The 21664-nt window shown below is 39.4% G+C and overlaps 1 long non-coding RNA gene across 2 annotated transcripts in view; it reads left to right on the forward strand.

Moving 5' to 3' along the window:
* LOC139440959 (uncharacterized) overlaps window positions 1–21664 on the forward strand; it is a 113628-nt gene that overhangs the window by 30330 nt on the left and 61634 nt on the right. The window contains exon 1 of one of the 2 annotated variants that reach the window (XR_011651283.1): window positions 2899–3026. The exons of the other annotated variant lie outside the window; for it this stretch is intronic. This is a non-coding gene — a long non-coding RNA (uncharacterized lncRNA). Of the gene's footprint in view, window positions 1–2898; window positions 3027–21664 lie in introns of those variants that run through there. 2 annotated transcript variants of the gene reach the window in all.

Here is a 21664-nt window from a genome sequence, read left to right on the forward strand (position 1 = left end):
TCTATTTCCTTCACAAGATTGGGGAAATTTTCCTTCATTATTTGTTCAAATAAGTTTTCAATTTCTTGGCCTTCCTCTTCTCCTTCTGGCACCCCTATGATTTGGATATTGGAGCATTTAAAATTGTCCCAGAGGATCCTCAGCCTCTCCTCATTTTTTAAAATTCTTGTTTCTTCATTCTGTTCTGGTTGGATGTTTATTTCTTCCTTTTGTTCTAAACCGTTCATTTGAATCTCAGTTTCCTTCCCTTCATTGTTGGTTCCCTGTATATTTTGCTTTATTTCACTTTGTATAGCCTTCATTTGTTCCATCATTATTCAACTGAGCTTAATCAGTTCTGTGAGCATCCTGATTACCAGTGTTTTGAACTGTGCATCTGATAGATTGTCTATCTCCTCCTCACTTAGTTCTTTTTCTGGAGTTTTGATCTGTTCTTTCATTAGGGCCATATTTTTTTGTCTTGGGGCACCTGTTATGTTGTGAGGGGCAGAGTCTTAGGTAATCGCCAAGGCGGAGCAACCCTCTTTGCTGCATTGTGATGCTGTATGTGAGGGAAGGGTCAGACAGTGAACAATGCTGCTTGCTCAGCTCTCTCCCAACTTTCTGTCACTTTCCTTGCTTCCCACAAGCAGACTGTGCCCTTTTAGGTGGGTGGGTTTGTGTACATTCTAGGACCCTGTGGGCCTCTCCAACTGACTCTCCTGTGAGACTGGGAGTTTCTTCCACCTTTGCAGCCCCCACAGGATTTTACCCAGAGGTTTCAAGTCTTTAGATTCCTGCACTTAAACCCTGGGTTTCATGGTCTGTCTGGCTCCTGAGTTGTTCCTCATGGCTTATCTGCACACTAATGTGGGAGTGCCTGGTCCACCAGCTCCACCTCCCTTGCCCATGTGGTCCGCTGTCTTGCCGCATCCTCTCTGCCTGGCTGCCGGTCTCTGCCCCTGCTACCAGTCTGAATGAATGTTTCTTTATCTCATTGGTTGTCGGAGTTCCATACAGTTTTATTTTCTGGAGGTTCTGGTTGTTTTTTGTTTTTAAGTTGGTTGTTATCCTTCTTTTGGTTGTGTGAGGAAATAAAGCATTTCTACTTATGCCTCCATCTTGGCCAGAACTCCTCAACCATTAATTTTTAAGAAGTAGACTAAGTTGGGGGAACAGTAATAGGTTAGATGCTAGAGGTAGTTGTGGTTTTGATGGAAGACGTAGTAAAATAAAATGGCTGTTCCTGATCTTTGCCACAGTGAAGGTCAGAAAGTAGATCATTTGAAGTCTACAGTTATCCTTGGAGGTTTTATTTTTCACCAAGATTTAGGTGTTAACAAAACCATATAGACTTGGCAATATGTCATAAGAGTGAAAATACAACAATAGAAAATGATGTAAATTGCTCAAAATTGTGGTCTAAGCCTCTTTAAAAACCTCATAAATGACCAAGCACATTCATTAAACAGAATTTTATGTAGATGCACAATAATAAAATACCACAATGTAGTTTTATAAATTGGACTTAAAATAAATTATTTGGCTGTATTATTAAATATTTAATAGGTGCAATTTTGTTTGCACTGGACCTAGAACATAAGAAAAAAACTTTGAGATAACCTGAATAGCTCAGGTCTCTTGAGAAAGCTCTCAGCTTTTTTGAATGGTTTCTTTTTCTCCAGATAAATTTCCTTTTAGCAAATGGAAGCCATCAGAATGATTTCCTAGACCTTAAAAGCACCTCAAAATACTGTTGCAGTTTATAAGCTAGACCTGAGCAATAAATCAAGAACAATGTACTGCTTTTCATTATGTGTCAGGCACCATTAGGTCTTAGGTTCCTTAGGCCAGGAACTTTATGCATATTATTTTGTTCGATTTTACTAACAACTCCATGAAATTTTATTATCCTCATTTTAGAGACTGAGGAACCACAGAAGGATCAGGGAAGGAAAATAATTTGCCCTTCCAAGGTCACATCAATGATGCAGGCTGAAGTTGAATTCAGATAAGTACAAACCCCTGTCTTTAACCACTGGACTATCTGTCTGCCCTCAAGGAACTGCTAAGGTTGTCATAGAGATTTAGCTCTGTATATGGATTTTTGCTTCAGGAGAGGAAAAAAGCAGGAGGATGAGGTGCATAGGTTTAAACTAGGCATCTGTGCTAATATTGAAGGTGGAACAACTAGATTCTATTTATTGAGTGGAGGTATACCTATTCAATGTATTTGTTCATCACACATAGTTCAAGGTGATAAAGGGATCTAGGAATGTGGATTAGGAAATATATACTATGTTTGGGTCATAGCCAAATCTCAGGAATAACATCTGCCTCTTATCCGGTCTCTCTTTCATTGAGAATAAACCTATCTCAACTGTAGGGATCAATGAAAAGACTTTTGTATTCTTGCCACCAGATATATGTTATCTGTACTTGGAGAATTGAAAGCATAAGTCATAGAAACATTCTCTTGGAAAGAGAGGTAATGAGATACATTGGAAAAAATGGGTAGTTTGAAAATCACAGAGACCCAAGTTTAAATAGTGGGGTTGACACTTTTTAGTAGCATAGTGTACTTCACTTCTTTGAGTCCCACTTTTTTTTCCTGAAAAAATGAGGGTGATCCAAATTATATCCAGAGTATGATAAACATTTAATGCAGATAATGTAGATAAACTCTTGACACTAATAGATAAAAGTCTTTTCATCTCTTGTCTGCCTAAGTTCTCCTTTCCCTTCCTGCTAATTTCTTCCCTCTCTTCTCTTTTCCTTATTTTTTTCTGTACCTAACAATTTTTCACAAACCCTAGAGTTAAATATTTGTATGTTGTTGTACCAACTATGGATAAAGAAAACACCGACTCTGCATCCACTGATGTGCTGATAGAAGTATTTCATCCTCACAAATTTTAGAGGGAAAGTCTAGACGCTGGTGAACCGGTGAGAAGGCAGCAATTATTTTTGCGATTTAACTGTGACATATGTATTGAAGAGATACCTGTCCACACTATTGCAATTCCATGCTTCCAGGAACTGGGAAGGTAAAGAACTTACCACCGGTGATAGATTAATCAAGCAAAAAAGTGTAAAATAAGCAGAGTATCTTATAATAATATATTTTATTACAAATTGTGGAATGTATTATTATAATTATTTATGTTTCTTATAGATTAAGTTTATGTTACACAAAATTTCTTTTTTATATAATTTATTATTTTATTCTTTTTTTCTTTTTCCTTTTTTTATACGAAATTTCTTATATGATTTTACTGTTAACACAATAGTAAAGAAAATATATTGCAAAACATAGCTAATTAGTAAAAAAATTAGAAACAAAGTCCTACTATATAACTCCCTTCTAAATATTTTCCCTTTAAGGAGATTTTGAAATCCAGCTTTTCTGTGTTTCGATACTGGACAATAAAACATTAAGTAGGAAACCCTGAGGATGATATAAGTAATTGGGTGTATTTTAGAGCTGGATTTCATCAACAACTAACTTGTCACTGTCATCCTGTAAATATCTTTTTGTATCATCCCCATTGCTCCAGGAAGCCGTGCGCTTTTAAGGTTGGTGCTGATATGAAATCTCTCAGCTGGGGCAGCCTCTGGGAGGGAGGGAGCTGGCCAAATGTGCATACCAACCAAAACTTATCACGTTGACCTAACTCTTCTCATCCTGTGTTTCTCAACAACATCTCTCTTTTGCATAACTCCAGTGGAATAATTTCTATTGAATTGCAGAGAAAGTCTGTTTATGGGGTTAGTCTGGCAGAGTTCTCCATTGGGTTTTTAGATTTCACAATTAATTTCATAATTTGATATACCCTTTTCTTGGAGTCATAATTTATTGTCAGGTCCTTTTAAAAAAATTCTTACCTGAGGATATGCTTATTGATTTTAGAGAGAAAGGAAGGGAGAAAGAGAGAGAAACATCGATGTGAGAGAGAAACATTGATTGGTTGCCTCCTGTATGCACCACGACCAGGGAGCAAACTTGCAACTTAGGTGTATGCCCCAACTGGGGATCGAACCTGCAAGCTTTTGGTGTAGGGGACAATGCCCCAACCAACTGAGCCACCTGGCTAGGACCATTCTCAGGTCCTTTTAAGTAAAATGTTTTTAATTACCTTTTTTAAGGTTTGAATTTTTTTTTTAAATTTCTGGATAATTTCATGGGGTATACTGAGTCAACAATCCATGTTAGGGAAGCAATAGAACAAATGAATGGGGTTTTTAAACCACCATGGATGATAGAATAAGATATTTGAGAGAACACTGAAAAAATGAGGAGTTTGAAGGGAGTATATGTGAAAATGTTCCATTACACTTGACCCTCTCTACCTTCCTTTGTTATTTGGTTTTGACAATGAGAAATATCAAAGACACACCTAAGTCTTCATGTTTAAAAATGGAATCACAGTGCTTACCTTATTGGGATATGGCAAGATTCAAGTGAAATAATTTGTGTAAAAGGTGTAGCACTATGCTTTCCATTCTTGCTTTCCAAAAATATCAACTATTTAGATTTTATTATTACTGTCGCTTCTAAAATACTATTGTTAAGACTTTTTCAAGTTGGTGTTTCCATATAACTTCTAGTAACTAGGCTAATATGCTCTGTGGTTCTTCTAGGCTTCGAGCATTATGATGAAGAATATTAGAAACATTTCTTGAGTCAGTACTGCTTTCTAGAACAAAACTAGTATAGCTATTTGGAATGATTTTAACTCTAAAAGAAACCATTTGAGGTAACAACCTTTTAGATGTTGCTTCTAATTGAATGAAATTCCTGAGCAGCTCATTGCCACATCTGAGGTGTAAGTTTAGTCTAAATGCAATGGCCAGAGAATATAGGAAATGTCTTTCCTGTTCCGTCTAAACCTTTGTGGCAGCATTTTCCAAAGAAATGCATTTTTTCAGAACTGAATATGAGTCCTATAGGTGCTTTACTCATAAAGCTTCTTTGCCTCCTCTTTTTAGAACTCTTTTCTTACACCAGTCCCTCTCTGTCACTGTCCAAATACCATCTGCTCTTGTAGGAGGGGCCAACAGGCTCTGGCTCTCAGACCAGCCAGAGCACACTGGTCAACTTCTAATAGCAAAACAAAATGCTAAAGCCTCAAATAGGGGCAAAAGGGAAAGACGGTTTCCTTCACAGAGTTAGAATGGCTCTATGATTAAGGGCCTTGAAGTCAGACAGACCTGAGTTTGAATATCTGTTCAAACAATAAATTTGTTCATAAACTTAAGTGTTATTAAATAATGCATACTTCATGGGCTTGTGATGAACAGGAAGTAAAATAATGTCTGTAAAGTACTTCATAGATCGGCCAGCATAACGTAAACATTTATTTCTCAGTAGCTTTTTTTTTTCTTCAAAATATTTGTCTCTGGCCTCCCAGCAATCAAAAGTCAGTTTGTGTAGATTCCATCACAAGAACTTAGAGAAGTCTGAACATTTAGACAACTATCTTTTCCCCTAAAACCAAGGAAGGAATTTTTATTCTAAAATGCCAAGATTATCCATATAATTTACCCAGGGACTTGTCAAATCTATATCTCACTTTTATGCAATTGTAAAACATTAAAAAAGTTGTATGTATATTTATATATGTACACACATATATGTATATATACATACACACACTTACGTATATTTCAATATACTTCTATGACGTTTTGCTCATCTGTTCTCTCCTATGTCTATACCCCTGTGAGGTAGGTTTCACATCATCCCATTTTATGATTAAAGGACAAGGGAGTACAGAGAAGCAACTTGGCTGGGTCAAAGGCATTGCAGCTAATAGGGATGGAAGTGGGGTATCCTGACTCCTTTCCAATTTTCCTTGCTTTGCACTGCTCTGATGACTGTGGATGTGAAGTGCAGTAGAATTTGGCTACCAAGGAATTCCAGCTGAGAGGTAACCAAAGGAAATAGCATGGCTGAAATCCAGTTAAAAGTTAAAATCCCATTGGGTAATTTCTCCTTAATTGTCAACAGGAATCGCTGGCATGTCCCTGTCCAGCCACTTTGCAGACAGCAGGGATGTTAGCAGGAGCTCTTGGTGAACAGTGATTGCTTCCCAAGGGAGCAGTGATCGCTTTGGCTGGATTGTGCTGTGGCAGTTTGCTGGCGGTGAAGAGACTGTAGTCAGACAGAGGCAGTAACCATTTTCTAATAACCACCTCAGGCTTTTGGCACTGAGTTTTCTGGCACTGTCTAGGGAAGCTCTTTTTGCTACTTCATGCTGCTGGTTTGATTTTGCTAGGAAATGTAACACTGGCCATAGAATCACTCACCTCACTGGGATTCAGTGTGTGTGCCCTGAGCAGTGTTCAGAGATGATTCTTATCATCTCTGACAAGCAAAAAGCAGAGAGATGTTTTAAAAAATGGTCCCAGTTTGTACAGCTTTCTTCATCTGTGTTTCCGTGGTGCTTGAAATCAGGTTGTGGTCCTGAGTTAATGACAGGAAACATTTTTTTTCATCCTTACCCAAAGGTATTTTTTCATTGATTTTAGAGAGAGAGGAGTGTAGAGAGGAAGGAAGAGAGAGAAACATTAATGTGTGAGAGAAGTATCAGTTGGTTACCTCCTGCACTTGCTGGGACGAGTATCATATGCACCTGGACCTGGGATGGAACTGCCAACCTGATTATGTGCCCTGACCTGAAATCGAACCTGCAACTTTTTGGTTACAGTATGAAGCTCCAACCAACTGAGCCACACTGGCCAGGGCCTCACAGGAAACATTTTGATGTCTGTATTGCCTCCTTGATTTTCTTGAACCTCTCACATGGAGTGGCTTCATCCTGTCCCGCAGTCCATAGCACTATTATCTTTCTCTCCACTTCCTGTGCAGGCCTTCCTCTGGTTTGTGGGCTGTGCACTTCATTTTTTTTTCCTTCAAGGCACACAGTGAGCTGCTGGTCAAACAGAGTTTATGTGGGTGACTTCTGCTTTCTGCTTATCACCACAGGATCAGGTTTTCTTTCCCTATTTTCTAAACCCGAAGTGGCTCTTTTTCCTTCTTTTCAACTCGTTTATATTTTTCTTTTCCAACTCTCCCTTCACTTTTCATAGTGATTAAGCAGGTATTATGCTTCTTTCCCAAAACTTGATTCTGTAATACCCTTATTCCTAAAGAGTTATGTTTACAAGGCTAACCTAAATATGCTAAACTTGGTGTTTATTTGATGACTTCGAAAACTCCTGATTCCTTGCCAATTATTTGTGAAGGAGCTTACTTAAAATATCTGCTAATCTACCTGAATTTACTTCTAAAGGCAATTACATATAATGCCTCTTAAGACTAAGTCTCTATGGTTGCAGGTTGGCAGCCTCCTACGGGGATTCTGCAGGTTAAGTAAATCATGGAGATTACATCTTCACATAGGAAGTATGAAAGCTCCAATGTATGTAAATACTACTTAAGAAGACCCTAGATTTTAGGGAAGGCTTGAGATTTTGGGGGAGACCCATAAAACACTTCCTGGATGTGAGTTGTCACAGTGAACTTCCTCCCTCTGGCTTATGTTATATTCACATTGAATCACCCAGGGACTGTGTTTTTAGCTCGCTTATATCATACACATTTCTGATCTGGGTGGATAAACCAGCCTTATAGATTTAAAGAAGATTCCGTCAGTTCTTTCCCCCGCAAGGAAGTTTTTCTTGAGTTAGTCAAGAACGTATGGAACATAGTCCTAGGCGTTTCACTAGCTGCAGTTTGAAATAAAATCTGTTAGGGGGTTCATTGATGCCTATGGTCATCACACCATGGTGGGGGACCCTGGTGGCCAGATAAAGGGAAACCTCATATTCTTATTTCTGATTTCCCTACACATGTATTTTGTGACCTTAACAGAAGGGCTTATGACCTCTTCACTAAAAAAATTGCAAATTTTAATACTTTTCTCTGATCAAAAATAAATCACAGGATTGAATTACTCTTCCAGTACCCTTGAAATTGTAAAGCCTGGCCCGGGGGCTTCCCAAGGGCATAATCTGTGTCTGGCTCAGTCACTGTTTCATCCACAGAACCCTACATGGTGCCTGGAGCAGATAGAAGACAATAAATAAAATGAATGAATAAATAGAAAGATAGGAACAGAGTCACATTTTAGTGACCTAATTATATCTTTTCAGGGTAATGTAGTATTTAAAAAGGGACAGTGTTAACACATTTCTAAAAGGAGATGAATGGCACATTTGACACTTCCCAAGAAGGGATTTAGCTTCTATCACTCAATCTAGGTTTTTAATTACAGAAACATTTAGAACTCCCTGTAGTTGAATATGGATGAATCTTTAAGGCAGGTTGAAGGCCCAGGTGGTCCTTGTGGACATCAATACTCCCATGGAGCACTGTCCATGAAGAAAAGTGTGGGCTTGCTGTCTTTTCATCAAAACTCCTAGAATTTGGCTGACTGCCTGGTTTATTCCAGGACGTTAGTCAGCCCACAAATACCACACTTGTTTATTCAGTCCAGAGCGAGTGAATACTGCCATTATCCCATCTCTTTTGTTGGCAAATGCTTTGTTAGCCTCAATTGAGCTCTGCAACACAAAATACAGTGACTAATCTTTTGGGGGTTCTCCCTTCCAGGTTCTTATATGAGCAACTAAATCTATAGGCCACAAAGTCCCATGCTGTCATTTTTACTCATGCTGTTCTTCTGTTCTGATGGTTACACTTTGTACTAAAGGAAACTAATACCTTCCCGAGTGTTGTTGAACTGGCGCCGCCAGTAAGAAAAGGAGGTTACCAGTCTTTTTATTGTTGTGAGGAAATGTTGGTGGCAAAGGGAGGTTAGGCTGATTATTTATACTTACATAGTCTATTATTGGGCATTTGTAATAGCTACTACCTTGCACTCTCAAAAAGTTTTCTAATACTGAATATGAGAGTCTGAAAGTACAGGAAGTAGGGTCAACACAAAACAAGCACTTTGGATGATCATACAGTTAATATGTTATAGATCTGGAATATGAAACTAAAAAGAGTGTATATCCTTAATCACTAGGCTATTTGTCTATTTACAAATATCTATAAAGTTCTAAACTTTTTAGCAATAGTTTGAGGATCTATTTTTCTGAATTGCCATTGATGGTGAAGGAGTGATTAGTTTTGGTAGACAGCTGTGATACCACATGGTGCAAAACAGGGGAGGGGTAAAGGAAACCATAAAGGTCAACATTCTCGCCAAAATCCCAGCCATTTTTATAGCAAATGGCACAAAGCAGCTTGACAAACAATTCTGGTTGATTATTAGGCCTGTAGAAATTGTTTTTGGTTCATAAAGCATTGACTTTGACTCTAACCTGTTTCTCTCTCCTCATTCTACAACCTTTAGCCACAATTACCTTTCAGATGACTTCTTTCTACCACAGTCCACCTCCCCAGTGGAAGAGAATGCAGGTACAGGGTGACATTTGAAGCAAGAACATTGAAGAACTACTGCCAGCCTGATGCGTAACCGAGGCTTGGCGTAGCACAGTCTTTTTAGCTTTTCGGTGTGAAGTCCGGGGACCACAAAGGGTGTTTCATCCATGGGGTTTTTGCTACTTGTTATTTTAATACCTGACATCTGGGGGAAAGATGGATCTAAATGTTTTTTAAAAATAGCCATTAGCTTAAGACATATTCAGGGGAATGTATAAATAATTCCTGGGCTTTGGCACAGATGATGCACATGCTAGCAAACAGAAATTTAAAGTAATAAAAGAGATTGCCCTTTTTTGATAGTTTTCTGGCTTGAGGTATACATTTTTGGATTTGACTCAGTGAAAATGTTTATTGAGCACCTAAAACATGCCAAACACTTTGCTGCATTAGAAGGGGTTGGGGGCCTATTCTGCAGTCCAGCTGGGATGCATGAAGGGTGAAGAGAGAATACATATACTTATAGCACAAAGCAGAATAAAATATAGTATACGATGGGCTCTAGGCTGTTATGGAGGAAGAGAAAATATGTTATTAGTGGAGTCAGGAGATGCATTATTAAGGTGATGGCCTTCTTGCATGGTCATGAAGGATAGATAGGGTTTTGGCAGGTGAGGAGGCATTGCAGTGCAAGAGAATAATAATAGCAAAAGCACCATGATCCATTTAGGGTAGAGGCAGGGAAATAAAAGGTGGCTGAGTTTGTACTATGAATACTGAGCTGTATGTACACAGTTGACCACGTCCTCTTCCTTGAACCACTGTTTACTCCAGACCCACCACGCCCTCCTGGCTCTTTGTCAATCATACTGGCCACCACTTCTCAGTCACTTGTTTTGGCTACTCTTCTCAGTGTGAGCTCTACATGTTGAAGGGCTTCAGCTTCAGTTTTTTTAGCTCACTTCTCCTAGGTTGCTCTTATTTAAATATAAAATATTTAACATCTACATGCCAGTGACTTCCAAATGAGTGAATTTCCCCATGACCCATGCCCTAACCTCTAGGCTGTATATCAAATTGTCTACCTAACATCTTTACATTTGCTGTCTAAATTTCTAGATCCAAACCAGAACTCTTGATTTCCTCTCTGCTTCCACTCTCTGCTAGAAATCTACTCTTCTATTAGTCTTCTCCCTCTTAGTTAATGGGCCTGCCGTTCACCTAGTTTGCTTAGCCTCCCACCCCCAAACTGGGAGTTATTCAAGTTTGCCCTTTTCTCCCACCCTCACCATTAACAACAAGTACAGGGTCCAGCACATATAAATGCCCCTTTTTACTACAAAATCATAAGCATGTAATTCTGTAACATAACAATATCACACTCAAGCACACTATACGACATTTTAGGTGAAAGTTCAAATTAAAACTGGAAGAGTAAATTCAATAAAACAAAAAAATCCTATAAATTATTACACCCATATTATTACCTACCAACCACACTCAAGCAGGCCTTCCTTCTGCTGGACCCCATGTCTTGAGTTCACCACTGCACCACCACACACAGGCGACTATTGTTTTTTGTCACCTGTTTGCCATAAGCCTTACAGCAGTAAGATGAATTGGTTTGATAACAGTAAATATTAAATTTAAAAAAGATTACTTTTACAGAGATCATCTCTTGATTCCTTTCTAGAAATTAACTCATAAGTTATCCAGAAGAGCCATGGATTTTTCAGTGTGCATGTATGTTGGAATTTATTTCTCCCACCTTCCCAAAGAGCCTTCACATTCTCTTGCCTTTCAGATCCAGCCACTATGGATCAAATACACAAAAACCTATCCCTGATTATCTGATATATAGTGAAAACAACCCTATGATGAAAAGATGGTATTACTGCAATGACTACTAACTAGCACCTATGAAGCCCTGTTATCTGCTGCCCTAACCACTTTACATTCACTGATGGTTCAAGTTACATAAGACACTATGAAATAGATATAATTATTGTCCTCATTTAGACATCCCAAAGTCGCTTAGTTGGAAAGTGACAGAGAACCAGAACATAAATCTATTTCTGCTAGACTTCAAAGCCCATGCTTTGAACCAAAAGTAATTTAAAATTACTTTTTGAGTCACGGAATAACGGTAGATGCAGCTTCTAGTCCAAGAACATTTTGGTTGTCTACAATGAGGAAGACATAAAGATATATCTCTACAAAGATGATACAATATAAAAATAGCTCTTATTTATATTGCCTTTTCATAATTTTTAAGGTAATTTCATTTGGGGGGAGGCTGAAAACTTGCCATTCATTTATGCCCCCTGTAACATGCATTTCTTCTCAGTGTCTCCAGTGGACACATCCACTGGCATCAGAGGTGTAAAACGAGAAACCAGGGAGAACCATGAACATAACAAGAGGGTAAATGAAATTACTAGAAAAAAATTTCCAGGGAAAGAACACTACTTTACAGCTATTTCAATCTTTATTTCTTTCTGGACATAAGCCTTACTCAAAACAGAAGAGATTGAATTAGTCAGGATAAATCACGTTATGCTATGGTAACAAATAACCTCAAAATCTCAGTGGCTTAAACAGCAAGGAATTAAAAAAAAATCAAAGAATAATTTTCATTCATGACACATGCCCCTCAATGGCCACATTCCATGATGTATTTCTCCTTCTATTCCTCATCTGTTTATACTCCTATCTCTTCATTCTGAGCATTAGGACCATTTTCTGGTTTCATGTAGAAATTGCTTCAAGAGTACTCCCTAGACACAGAAGTTCTTGAAAGTACCACAGATTTTGTTTGAGGGTTTAGATGATTTCCTTGAAAGTTGATTATCCCCAGTGCCTTCTTTCCTTGGTCTTTGGGCCATTCTGCAGTTGAAATAGTCTCATTTGTGTCTCCTGGAAATATTTTTGACTCTGAGAGTTCCTCCAAGTGAGGTAGTATTCTCTAATGTTGAGAATGGGCTCTGGAAGCCAATAGAAGTCCGAGTTGGCTCTGCTGCCTACTAATTGTGTAAACTGGGCAATGTCTTAACCTCTCTCAGCTTTAGCTTACTTATTTAAACAGGGTTGTTGTTCATTATTTGAATAGGGAAAACTGGATTTGAGAGAAAGCAGGAGATAATATTAGTCGAAATTTTTGATGAATTGGGTAAGGTAGAGGGAGGAGGCAAGGATAACTACCAAGATTCTATCTCAAGCAACTGGGTGGTGGTACATTTTACTGGGAAGGGGATAAGAGAGTTGATTGTGTGTGTGTGTGTGTGTGTGTGTGTGTGTGTGTGAGAGAGAGAGAGAGAGAGAGAGAGAGAGTTTAAATATGAGGATCTGAGGTGCTTTTTAGATATATAAGTGGAAATGTTGAGAATGTTGAGTTGAAGTTTTAATGGTACAAAGAGAGTAGGCTGAACTGATAATAGAGATTTCAAAGTCATTTATGTAAAGAAGATAATTGAAGCTATAGGAGCAGATGAAATATACTGAAAATGGGGAGAGAAGAGAACCAAGGGTAAGCCCTGAGAACTTTTCTGTGTAATGGCCTCATAGAGAGGGTAGAGGATTCTTCAGAAAAGTTAGCTTTTATAACACCACACTCTGTTCTTTCCCTTTTACCTTTCTGGACACCACTTTTTTTCAATGAGGAAAACAATTATGCTGCCTACTTAGAGTGAGCAGCGGGACAGGCTTTGGTAGAGTTCCTCAATAGAGATGTATAAGTTTAAAATAATTATTAAGAAGAGTAAGAAGAAATGTTGATCCAGTGAAATTATTGAGGAGATGTATTGAAGTCCTAAGATCAAAGCCATATGTTTGTTATGACAATAATGTGGATGGTTGTGACGTTTTATTTAGGAGTGCTTAACCTTCTAGGTACCAACATGGCATTGATCCTGTGTTGGGAGATTGTCAGGTGAGAGCAATATATGAAGATACATATATAGATTTGAACATGCTAGTGGTGAGTAGTTCAGATAGCCAACTACTTGTGGTCTTTTGAAAGAAGGCTGATAGACTGTGCGGAAATGAAGGACCCAGGGGCTGGAGGACTCCACGAGTTTGGAGAGCAGGGGTGTGCAAGTGAGTACCCTAAGAACACTGGAGCAAAGGCAGCTAGGTCCTAAAATGGGACATTTGCAGTTTAGATTTGGGGTGTGGAAAAATACAGTAATGACAATGTTCAGGATATATTTTTGGCAGTGTAGGGGAGTCTATGTTGAGTGGAAGTGAGACTTTTTATTTTGTATTTTAGGTCAAAGAATAGATTGAAGGAGTTGGGTGGATATCCCACAGAGACACTGAAGTTTTCAAGAATGATGTCATAAGTTGGGGTTGAGGAGAAAAGAATAGCGTTATGTCTTGAAGAATGGGGCCGGGAGGTCAGTAGATGATGGAAACCTAGAAGTGTACATGGTGGTATAAGCAGATGGCACAGGTACCAGGGTGGAAGTGTGGTATTAAGGAGCCAATAAATTGCCGCCCTTGCCCTTCATTCTATCATAGGTGAATTACATAACAAAATGTGGAGAGATGTGCTTACAGTTTTTTTTCCCTTTTATATAAAGGAAGAAGATTCTAGAGGTCATAGGGGTTTGAAGAGAGAATCTAAAGAGAAAAAGTAGAGGGTATTAAGGGGTTAAGAAGAGGGGAGGTAAATTGACTTTCTTTCGGTATATGAGGATTATAGGAATGGAAGCCTTCATGGGAGTTAATTGACCACAAAGTGAGTCACTTGGTGACAAAGATGTCTGAGGGTCTGAGGTGGGAACTGGCCAAGTCATGTGTGGGCAGACTCACCGTGTGGATACTGGAGTGGGGACTCCTGTGTGAAGAGTGAAGGGATCAGTCCTCCTCTTCCTGGGATGGTCTCAAGGTATGCTGAGTTGCCACATGCCTGGTAATTTTCATTTAACACCTCTTTTATAGACTCACAATAATATTAATAAAATATCTGTCTTTACTCCATTCCTGGAATTGTGAAGATTCAATGCAATTATTTGTGGGAAAGCACTTTAACAATTCTAATCACTATATGTATGTTAAATTTTATTGTTACCCACACCTGTGATGCATTTGACTTTGTGCTCATCCATGTATCTGTTAACATATTCCCTAGGATAATAAGGGTGTCCCTTTGACAAGCCAAAATTCTTTATTTATATTTTTAGTCTGGCCCCTGGGCTGATTCTCTTTAGTGATTTGTAGTCTTGATGTGGACTCCCATCTTTCCCTGATGTTTGAGTATCTCTCTCAGCAGCTTCTCATGGTCAGAAGCTCCATCTTTGCGTATTTCTAATACAAATCCCAGACTCAAATCTAGGACACCCACCAAGTTCTTTGCTCCAGTGTTAATTATGTTTCCAGCTCCTGGAACATTTGCAGAACTGAGCTGACTGACATGCCCTAAGCAAATGTTGCCAGTCTAGTCTAGTTTTTCAGGTACCCCCTGATGATCCAATAAGAAGGTATCCAGAACACGGTGGTACTAGAGAGAATTCTACTCATAGTTTCACAATGTCTAAAGTCTTTCAGACTTTCAGGGAGAGAGACAGATACAATTTTACCCCAGAAAAGGGTATTCCTTTATAATACCCCCTACCTCCCTTGGACATTTAACTGAGATTATACTTAATTTTTGAATGTTAGATTTTCTTGGAAGGGAAAAAGAAGCTCCTGTGATGGAATAAAATTTTTTAAGGGTAATTCTCAAGCAGGTTCATTAGTTTTGTTCTATCATCACTTTTCTACTGACAGTGATTTTTACCCTTCCTGACCTTGGACATGGAGGCTGTTCTTCTGGAGAAACAACATGCTTTGGTGTAATGGGGTGCAATTGTTGGGTGAAGTACACAACACTCGATCAACTAGTGAGAAGTGTGCACATTATTTTTATTAAAATGTGATGCAGTCTTGGGAGAAAAAACTATGCTATGTGTTCCCTTTACTCATTTAGTTTACAACATTTTGTATGTATTTTCCTTTTATTTAGCATCTGTACTCGTATCTCTTCATTCTGTGCATAAGAATAATCTTTTGGCTTCATGTAGAAACTGCTTCAGGAACACCCACTGGACACAGAAGTTCTTGGAACTACCATTGATTTTAAAACAGGTTTTTATTTATCTTTAGAGATAAGGGAAAGGAGGAGAAAGAGAGGAAGCAAAATATTGATGTGACAAACATTGATTGGTTGTTTCTTGCACATGTCCTGATCGGGGATTGAACCCACAGCCCAGGTATGTGCCCTGACTGGAATCGAACTGGTAACATTTCACTTTGTGGGACAATGCCCAACTGACTGATCCATGCCAGCTAAGTTGTTTCCCTGGAAGGCTGAATACCACCAGTGCATTTTTTCTCTGATAGCTTGTATTGAATTCTCTCCATCTCTTGGATTTTATCCATTTGAATCACTCCCAACTTCTTTTACATCTCTAGAATTAGCACCATATGGGTAATGAAGAGTTGACATCTACTCGGTCAACATTAACTTGTATAAAACTCTTGTTCAACTTACATTTTCTGCCTTGGTAATGCTATTTTACTGGCTTCTTGAGAATTTCCAAAAACCCTGTGCTTATTCTTTATCACATCACTCCAAATTCCATGAGGCCTCGCCATCAAAGCATAGGACTCTGGGTAGAGATGAATTTTGTTAAAGTCCCCCTATCCAGAACCAGCTTCTAGGGAAAAAAAAAACGATTGTCAAGAATAAACAAATATTTTGATCCTACTTTTTTTTTGTAGGTCAGTGAAAATTTAATATATGAATATACTTTGTAGACTTTCACAGGCATACATAGATAGAAACTAGCATGGTTTTTCTTACTGTAAGAAAACAGATCTGTAATTTTTCTTTTATTTAGGATACTGGACTTAATTATTGTCATTTTTAGTACTTCGTGGTGCTGCCAAGGCAGTGTGGTCAGAATGAGGGTGGGATGTCAAATAAATGAAGCTTTGGGGAACATGAGCTGGGTTGAGTCATGCAAGCAACTGTCTCAACTTCCTCACCTACCACAGCACCAGAATGTGTTATTGTGATTACAGAGTGCTGATTTAAAAGGAAAATGAAAGAGATAAACACTTACACAAACAGCTGTGGGTCTAGAAAGGATGTGGAGAGCTGAGATATGAAGGTAGAATAAGGCATCAATTTTAAGGTACACAGCCTACAGTACGGTGCTGGCCGCACAGCAGGGGTTCCATAATATTTGTTGATTAAACTGCTTTTTGAAAGACTACTATGATGTACAAAGCAAAGAGCCCAAATTGTGTTTATAAATCTGAAGGAGCAGGCCTTTATGTTCCATGTTTAGCTAAAAAACGCAAGTCCATAAGCAGACTGAGGTGTAGGTGAAGAAGATAAATGGAGTCAATGATATTGGCGAGTGTTCAAAGTCTGTCTTTTCTCCCCATGTTGTCTTTCTCTCATATATCTTTTTGTATTTCAGGAATCTGAATATCCGTCTGTTTTATAAACCTCTTATTTTCTGACTCGAACAAGATAACAACTACAATTCGTTGAGCAATACCATGACTTGTTGGTCTTTGCAGCCCCCAAACATATCATAGTCCAGTGCCTGACACATTAGAGGGACTTCCTATATGTTTGAATATTTGTTTTATCTTTTTCTCTCTTTTCCAGATATCCCCCCTTTTCACTATTTGTATAAGCATAAGCGAAACTTTCCCTTCATTCTCCCCCAATTTAATCAGGCTACTCCACATTCCTATCTTGTTTTTCAGAGTGGTGAACAAGTCCTAAGAGCCCTGGTTGTTACAGACTTTACAATCAATCAGGGAAGGCAAATAGTGAACAAATAACTTCAGGTGCGATAAATGTTAGGGAAGATAAATTCAGGATTCAAGGAAGCATAATCGAATCTAGATTACAGGAGGGATTCCCGGGGAACTGTGAGCTGAAGGAAAGATTTGACTTGATGAAACTGGGGATCAGGCAGGCAATGGGAGAAGGGTGTTCCAGGAAGTTGGGACAGTATGCACTGAGCCTGGATTTGAGAGACAGCATGGTTCACTCAAGGAAACGGAAAGGTGGAGTTTCCTAGGAGGAGTGTGAGGGTGTAACTCTTAAGAGGCCTGCATTGGACTCCTTTCCAGTGGTCTGTGTGGTCTTTGAGTGGCTCTGCAATGACACAAACATCAGTATTACAATACTGAATAAGCTCTTTTAGTAAATGTAGGTAAATGCTTTCTGAATTTATTTGTTTGTGTTTTCCAAGTGAGGGACAATGAGTCTGGCAAACAAAACATCATCAACCTTAGATAGTATCTTCCACTAAGTTCCTTGGTCTATATTCTTTGGTTCCTTAAATTCCACAATTGGCAGTAAGCTATTAGGGTCAACTGATTGAGTTCTAACAAGTAGTACCTATACCCAAGTCAGTAATGCGGCTCTTAAGCTGAGCTTTTCCTAAGCTACAGTGATTCATGAAAATTATCCCAAGGACCCATGTTTTGACTTTCCTTGCTGGTAGCTGTATGTAGATGTCCTTAGAAGTTAATTTACACCTTCCTGTAAACCAAGACAAAGGCAGTGGCCTGACTTTCCTCATTGCATGCTGCCTTCTTTTTCTAGGCTTTTAAGATACTTTAAAATTTGATTCTCCCTGTATAAAAAGAATGAAGCGGGATATAGGTGGGAAACACAGAGTGATCGCCCACACCAAGCCCCGGCCTTGCAGCTCCCTAAGCCAGGTCCTGCACCCTGCCCTCCTCTGGCATAATAACCTCTGACTAGCTCGTGGGTAATGGAGGACAAGCAGAAATATTATTTGTTAACTGTAGCTGAGGAATATGGATAGGAAATACAGATTGTATGCTCAGCAAACTTCATTAAAAGTATTCCAGTATTCTTATTAAAGAAAGTGGAACGCTGAGATGTGTATGACTGTGCAAGTATTGAGGAGCACATTCTTTAATGCCCAGAGGCCTCAGATTTAGTGGCGGTGGAATCCCATTTCTTTTGTGAAAACCAAATAAAAGTTTGTCCCAACACAGGTTAGAAAGCAGGGTCAACTCTGCTTTATAAACATATAAGACTGTGAAATCATGTGTTATTGTCAGGGGTTGAAGTGCGGTGTGGAACAAACATGCATGATTTTTAATTGTTTTAGGTGACATAATAGGAGTCAGTAATATTCTAGTTCGGAGTAGCTAGAATTCTTTGAGTTATTGATTCATTCATCAAAATTCTAATGTTCAGGCACTGTATTTGGCCCTGGGGACACAAAGATGAATATGTATGGACCAGTAGTCCTTGGAAAAGACATGTAAACAAAAAATGTGTATTCCAGTCGAGGTAGGTAGGAAGGTCTAAGTCAGTTGAGTGCTCAATTTCACTGCAGAGGAGGGCTGTAATCAGGAAAGATTTCCCAAGAAAAGTTACGTTTGGCTCAATGAGGAAGCATTTTCCAGAGAGACGAGGGAGAAAAAGTGCATCTCAGACAGAGCGAAGAGTGTGTGCAAAGGCAGAGCGACATGTGACAATGCAGTACATGAAGGGAAACTACAGTGAGGCCGAACTGAAATGCGGGCACACGATGAGGTGCTAGTTACTAGTCACAGCATGGTAGTGGAGGTGCAACAGATCCCTGCCTCTTGGGTACAAAGAGCTACTAACTTTCCACAGAATAGTTTGTATACTTATAATCAAAGGTAGAGGTTAACAGGAGCTCAAAGAACCAGAAAATGATGCATATGTAAGTGACCTAAAAAGGCATTCTGTCCAGTGTAGTTGTTGATTTTGTCTGACCCTAGGGGCTGGAATTTGGGAGGATATCGGCCTAGTGTAGCCGGCAGTCATGCCGTGACACATGGGGCCTGAAAATAGAGCCAGCAAAAAGGGATGCATCAGACAGATGAGAGATTACCGTATTTTTCGGACCATAAGACGCACCTAGGTTTTAGAGGAGGAAAATAGGAAAAAGAATTCTGAAGCAAAAAATGTAGTAAAATATTTAATGACATCCTTTAAAGCAGAAATTCTTTTCTGCTTTGACATCTTTCCACAATTACAGTAGATTCAGCAGGAGACTATGGTCCATTATGGTATCTTTCTACAACAAAATACAGTAATGACAACTATCAGCACTGGTCCTTCATAGTTATGGGGGCACTGTAGCTGAGAACATCAGTGGATGGCGCACTGTTATAGAGAGATCTGCTGCTGGAGGGCCACAGGTTGTGCAACACTCTTGTATGGGGGCAGCAGTTTTACACAACCTGTGTGGCTGTGCAGTGTTGCCAAATTACAGCTCCCATCATCCCAACCTGTCCAAGCATGATGGGAGTTGTAGTTTTGCAACAGCTGCAGGGTCACATTGACAGGTGACCCTGCAGTGGAATTTGCCTATGTTAATGTTAATGGGGGACACACCAGTTACGTGATGGAGGCACATAGGGGCACTGCAGGCTTTCTTCTCCTAACCTGCCTGCACTGCCTGTACCCTCCTCCCTAGCACTATAGTATGTCGCAGAGGGGACTCTGCTCCTGCCTCTCTTGCTTCGCACCGCCGGGACACCCCCTCCTTCCAGCCCAGGGCCCGCAGCATCGCCCCACTCCTGCCACCGCCAGCTTCCTGCAGCGGCAACCCTGGTCCTGCCTTCTGTGACCCCGCTTCACAGCACCCCCACCCTGTCCCCCCACCAGCAAGCCAGGTAAGCTACATTCAGACTAGAAGACATACCCCAATTTTCTTCCCAAATTTGGGGGTGAAAAGTGCGTCTTATACTCTGAAAAATATGGTAGATCCTGGTGACGTGATTCAGCCTCTGGATTAAGCTGCACCTAGAACATGATTATTTCTGGACTCTTTAGTTACCAGAGATAAGTCAGGTTGAATTTTTGAATTTTTTGCTTAAGTTAGCTTGACTCTTTTTCTTTTTGGCAACCTAATAGATCTGGTATCTTCATTTTGTAGTTCAGGACACTAATACCCAGTGTGATAAACTGATTCACTACCAAGTGGTTAGTTAAAAATTGAGACTAGAGCCAGGTCTCTTGACTCAGAGGTCAGGCTTAGGAAGATCCAGCATTTTTTTTTTTAGATTTTTAAAATTTGTTTTTAGATAGAGGGGAAGGGAAGGAGAAAGGGGGAGAGAGAAACATCAATGTGTGAAAGATAGATTGGTCAGTTGCCTCTGGAATGCCCCCAACTGGGGACCTGGCCCACAACCCAGGCATGTACACTGACTGGGAATTGAACCAGTGACCTTTCAGTTTGTAGGCCAGCACTCATTCCACTGAGCCACACCACCCAGAGCAGGAAGATCCAGCATTTTTAAAGCATCTGTATGTAAGGGTCTAAATATACATGCATCTAGAAATCTGTTTTGCAGAACCACACATTTGAAAGCATGATTAAGTTAAGTTTTAAAATGACATTTTAAGTAACACTGTTTTAGAAAGACCATTCAACTAGAGTCTGGCACTGTTGGTTCGTGACTCACATTGCCACTAATTATCTTTGTGACCTGGAGCGTACCTCTCTGGGCCTCAGTTTTTCATGGGATCTGATTATCTCTAAATGCCCTTCCACTCCTGTGATTCTAAGCAGAAGTTTACTCCATTTTCAGTTACCCACTGTGGATCTTACATATTTCTACATACCCTGGGGAAATATTTCTTTTAAATTATTTTTTATATTATTGGGTTCAACTGCACAAATGTTTAATTAATACTGATTATGGGCTACATGTTGCAAAAGCAAATAGTTATTTCTAGTCAGTGTTGCTTACTTACTTTTGTGTTCTCAGACGCAATTTGATGTTGTTTCTAGTCCAAAAGTATTTTCGGATCTAGGGAAAGTGTAACCCCAAATAAGAGCAGGATTAGGAAGAGGGCTAGTCTGTCACCATGCATCAGTCAGAGAGGTGACACCATAGTGCCCAGCAGTCAGAGGGAGGGACAGAGCAGAAGTGCAGGCGCATTGGGAACCAAATGTGTGTCCGAAGGTACTTTCCTGCCCACATAGAATTGGTTTTGGATCGTAAATCTCTAGAAGCGTTATCACTGTGGATGACTTTGGGTCCTTTCAGAGTGGTTGTCTCTGAGGTTAATAACTTGCTAACATTTTTTGATATGACATTAGAAGCACTTAATTGCTTGATGGAGTCATTTGGATAATCTATTCGTAATATAACAATTAATTTGATTAACCAAAGGAATTTTCTAACTTGTATAAAGACCAGCTTTGGTCTGTTTCTTGGCCTGTCCACATTAGAACAGTTCCATTGGCTGGAAAATCACCTTGG

The sequence above is a fragment of the Desmodus rotundus genome, chromosome 1 (genome assembly GCF_022682495.2).
Source record: "Desmodus rotundus isolate HL8 chromosome 1, HLdesRot8A.1, whole genome shotgun sequence".
In the NCBI taxonomy this organism is placed as follows: Eukaryota; Metazoa; Chordata; class Mammalia; order Chiroptera; family Phyllostomidae; genus Desmodus; species Desmodus rotundus.